Source organism: Triticum urartu, chromosome 2, assembly GCF_003073215.2.
Source record: "Triticum urartu cultivar G1812 chromosome 2, Tu2.1, whole genome shotgun sequence".
In the NCBI taxonomy this organism is placed as follows: Eukaryota; Viridiplantae; Streptophyta; class Magnoliopsida; order Poales; family Poaceae; genus Triticum; species Triticum urartu.
The window spans coordinates 752,469,641-752,474,820 of record NC_053023.1 but is presented as its reverse complement, the minus strand read 5'-3'; the positions used below and the strand labels follow the sequence as shown (position 1 = coordinate 752,474,820).

Here is a 5,180-nt window from a genome sequence, read left to right as displayed (position 1 = left end):
AATAGTTGGATTTCGGGGAAGAGGTTTGAGAATAAATGAACACAAGCAGTTGGGTTGCAACTTTCTTGTTGCCTTGAATAATTATCTATCTACATTAAACTGCTGGCTTCAGACTTGAGGCTGCCTGCTATGAAAAGCTGCACATGTTCTTGAGGATATAGACCATTTCACAAGGAACTGCACTCATGTGTTGTCAGAGGTACTAGCAGCTAAGGTAGATTAACCTGAGAGCAAAGAAAGAGTTATTTACCCAAAACCACCACACTTGAGGCTAGGGTAACAACTTGATACCACATCTGATTCAGGCATAAAAAAACCACCAAAATTGCGCCTAATTTGTAACACGGAGCACTGATGCTCGAATTTGGTCGTGAAGACAGCGAATCTGACCGGTTAGCGGCGCTCATGTTTCGAATAGCGGGCTATGCTAAATAGCGGCGGCCTTCAAATCAGCTATAGCGGGCTATTTGTACATGAGACCATTTAGCGGCGCTGAAAAGACTATAACGGACTATAGCAGGGCTATAGCTGGCTAAAACTATGGAATAATCTCATTTTAATGTATACTCCCTCCGTCCCAAAATTCTTGTCTTAAATTTGTGTAGATACGGAAGTATCTAATACTAAAACGTGACTTGATACATCCGTATCTAGACAAATTTAAGACAAGAATTTTGGGACGGAGGGAGTATATGCTTGTGTATATTTCACTTAGGTGATTTCTAGTGGAAGTACAATATCTTTCTTAAACGTTACCAATTGCAAAGGCACACTGGAACTATAAAACATTGTTTTCACTTCATGACAGTTCTCCAACGTATCCACTGAAACTAACTTCATGGGAATTTTTGGTGGAAACATATCTGGAGAAAATAAATTAAACAGTAGTTGGCTTGTTGCATACAAATAGTCCGCTTGTTATATACTCTGACAACAAAAATTACTACCAAGATGCTAATTGTGTCCACTGATTGCTTTCAGGACCTGCCAACCACAATGAGTCCATCTGCCATTGGGATCGTTGGTGCCATCAATGAATGTGTTACTTTGTTTCAGTGGGCCAAATCTGCCATCTCATCTCTGCACTCCCGATGGAGTGGCTCACAGAAACAACGTCTTCAGGATCATGTCTTGCAACTAGAGAGGGGCCTACAACGAATGAGGGATACTCTTCCTGCAATGTACGACCTCATTAACAAAGCAGAGTGGAGAAGCCATGAACACTGTGTGGCTAAGCTCCTTCCGTGTCTTAAGGATGCTGTTTATGAGGCCGAAGACCTTCTTGATGAGTTCACATGGTATGAGAAGAAGGTGCAAGTGGAGGGAAATGCAAGCCAATCTCCTTTCACTGACTTCTTTCATACCGTCATCGAAGGCAGCTTCGACGAAGTTAATGATGTCCAATCGAGGTTGGACCATCTTTCAAGTATGCTGGATAATTTGGGGCTTCATGGAATTGCACAACGCTTTGACAAATTAGTCAGGCCAGAGACCACGTCTTTACCAAATGAAACAAAAATATTTGGTCGTGCCAAGGAGCTGAAGCAGGTATTGGGATTACTCGGTGTACCTACATGCCCAAAACGTAAGAGAACAACTAGTTCAATTGATGCATCAACACGCACATCAACAAAATCAAGAATATCGAGTCTTCCTGTTTTGGTGATAGCTGGAATTGGTGGTGTTGGAAAGACCACTTTGGCACAACATGTCTGCAACCATCCACGAGTGAGGTCCCACTTTGATCTGATAATTTGGATCTGTGTCTCGGATGACTTTGATGTGAAGAGACTAACTAAAGAGGTCATACAATCATGCACTAAAAAGGAGGGGGCAAATGATAATTTGAATTCTCTTCAACATGCTCTCTCTAACCATGTGAACAATAAAAGGCTATTGATAGTCCTTGATGACATGTGGGATGACTCCTTGAAGGAAAATGGGCAGTGTTGGAAGAGGTTTTGTGCACCTTTTAGAAATGTCCAGGAGGGAAGTATGATATTGGTCACCACTAGATGTCCAAATGTTACTGAGGGGGTGCGCACAATGGAGCATGTTATAGTTGAAGGTCTCAAGGATGGTGTATTTTGGAATTTCTTCAAATTGTGCGCTTTTGGATCTGAGAGTTCTGACAATGATCCCGAGCTAGAGCGTATTGGCCAAAGAATACTTCCTAAATTGAAGGGTTCTCCTTTGGCAGCCAAAACTCTAGGACGAATGTTGAGGATGGACCTTCAAGCATCTCATTGGAATTCTATAGTTGAGAGTGAACTATGGGAGTTGAAACAAAAGGAAACCGATATTTTGCCTGCCCTTCGGTTGAGCTACATGTATTTACCATTCTATTTGAAACAGTGCTTCGCATTCTGTGCCGTGTATCCCAAAGATTACAAATTTGAGAAGGCATGCTTAGCTGAAATTTGGGTAGCAGAAGGCTTTGTGGAGCCTAAAGGTGGTGTTCCCATTCAAGATATTTGCTATCAGTATTTCGAAGACCTTGTGGCGCGGTCCTTCTTTCAAAAGGTTAATGGTCGATATGTAATCCATGACTTGCTGCATGACATGGCACAAAAAGTTTCAGAGCACGACTGCTTCATCTTACGAAATAAGAGTGACTTTGATAAAGTTCCCCAGAATGTTCGCCATCTATACATACTCCCTAGCAGTGAATTTGATGAGTCCAACTTGTTGAGACTATGCAAGTACACGAAGCTGCACACTCTAATTTGCAAGATTAATTTGGGGAAAAGAACATGCTTTGTAATGGACCACTGGTGTACTAAACTTACACGGATGCGTGTGATGTCTTGTACCTTCACAAATGAATTACCAGATAGTATCGGTAATTGGAAGCATCTTCGGTACATTGAAATCTCTGGAACATGTACTTTGAAGAGGATTCCTTCAACTTTCTGTTGGCTATATAATATGCAGATTTTATATGCCAAGAAATGCAAGCTACAAAGCTTACCCGCTGGCTTTGATAAGTTGACCAGTTTACAGAAATTTGAATTAAATGGACTAACTATTGATTCAGCCAACAATGATATAGAAGTACTTGAAGGTCTGCAACCTCCTACCAGCCTCAAGCATCTCTATGTCAGGAAATATGTCGGTGTCTCGCTCCCAAGCTGGTTTCAACCACAAAACTTGCCAAGCTTACAATCTCTTGATTTTAAAGGTTGTGTTGGACTGAAGAGCATAAACTTAAACGAGATTCCTGCACTTGGTACTTTCTTGTCCTTGACAAAACTATGGATTGATGGGTGCAAAAATTTATCAAGCCTAGAGGATTTTCTGCAACCAAGTTATGTACCAGCCATCAAGGAGATCCGAATTAAAGATTGCAAGATGTTAGCATCTGTACCAACTGATATTTTTGGGGGTTTTCATTTCCTTGAAGAATTGTGCATAGTTGATTGTCCGAACATCTGCCAGCAAAGATTGGTTTCGCCATCCCTCAAGAAGCTCAGTTTGTGTCGTTCTAGTCTCTTTTGCAATATTGACTGCTGCTCTCTCACCTCCTTTCATTGTCAATGCGAGTTTGCCACGTCCATACAACTACAAACATGGAGTCTTCCAGCTTTAGAAAGGTTGGAAATTCTGTCCAAATCTCTTACATCTATTGGAGGCTCCCCTAGTTTTTCCATTTCTACAGGCACTGGCAACATTAGAGCACTCTCGTCCCTTACTGTCCTAGTTATGCAGTGTGAAAAATTGTCGACCCTTGATGGCATCCTAACACAAGAATACCTACCTGCTATTGAGAGAATTTACGTCGACTGTTGTGACGAGTTACTGTCCCTGCCAGTTGAAAGGTTTGTGAGTTTCCCTTATCTGAAGTATCTGGGGATTTGGAACTGCCCAAGTCTCAACTGGCAAAGAGGGCTGGTCTTGCCATCACATATAGAGGTTGAGATATCCCGGTGTCCAAAGTTAGAGGAAGTGGATGAGATCAATGGAACATGGGCCTGAGGTATTTGTGCTAACGCTTGTTTCCTGTCCAGCTTTTATCTCTCTGTTGCTCGAAATTCCCTATATACTGTAAATATTTTACCCACGTATTATGCAGTGATGATCCAACTTAAATCGGTATCACTAGAGTATGCTGGAATTACTCATTGATGACACCCACATGCATTATTTGCAACGAAAAAAATAGCACACTATTTCGCCGTTATAGCGCGGTTATAGCATATTCGGAAGGGTGACGTTACGTTTTGGCAAAATCGGCCGCTACGGCGCTAATCGCGTAATTAGCGCGCTACACACGCTATAACGTTGTAGTGTTACACGTTTTAACGTGCAGGCCATGCAAAACTTAAACAACCACAGCCCAGCAGGCCCAGCAGGCCAAAACCAACCCACGACCACTACCTTTCTCACTCTTTTTATCTTGAAACTGTTTGACTTACAATTTTTATGTCCTAGATTTGGCCCCTATGCATATATTGCTTGCTCCGAGGAAAAATTTAGTTACTTACATACTTTATCTCTAGATATATTTGAACTTTTTTGCAAACGCTATTTTGAAATATAGCACGCTATTAGCGCGCTATAACTTCTGTAGCATTTGGAGAAGGGCCTCGCTATATTTTGTAGCGCGCTATTTTTTTCGTTGATTATTTGTCTTGTTTCTGCTTGTTAGTTCCAATGTCTAGTTCGTATAGAAATCTGGATCTGTTAATCATTTCCATAATGAAATTCCAGTATAGGGCGACATTTTAAAGAAAACTTGTCCATACGAGTGCTGCCGCGTTGTGTGCGTTAAGTCGAAACTCTTGTTTCTTTTTGGCCAAATTTGCTATACTGATTGTGTTTTCTTCTTCAAGGAACAATAGCTGCATTACTTGGAAGTTAGATGACCTGAGGACAAGAAGATTTCGCCGTCTCTATCTCTATCTGAATCGCTGTGGACCCATATTTCATGTATACTGGTTGTTTCTCCTTTTTTTTACAGTTTTATTCCATCAATCATTTCCCATATTTGTTCTGATAACTATGTGGTTTACACAAACCGTAGACTTGCTGTAGTAACTTATGAAACGACAGAGAGTCGCTGTGTAAGGCATGTGGTATCTGTAAGCATTTGTGTGTTATGTTGTATCTTGACTAGTCTGAATAGTGAAGAGGCAAGCAGATGTCGTTTTTGCTATTGTAGTTTGCAGGGGACAGATCTG

At 41.3% G+C, this 5,180-nt stretch overlaps 1 pseudogene; it reads left to right on the top strand.

The window, feature by feature from the left end:
* Positions 1-996: 996 nt before the first annotated feature.
* On the top strand, positions 997-3,358 carry LOC125538603 (annotated as a pseudogene).
* The last annotated feature ends 1,822 nt before the right edge of the window (positions 3,359-5,180 follow it).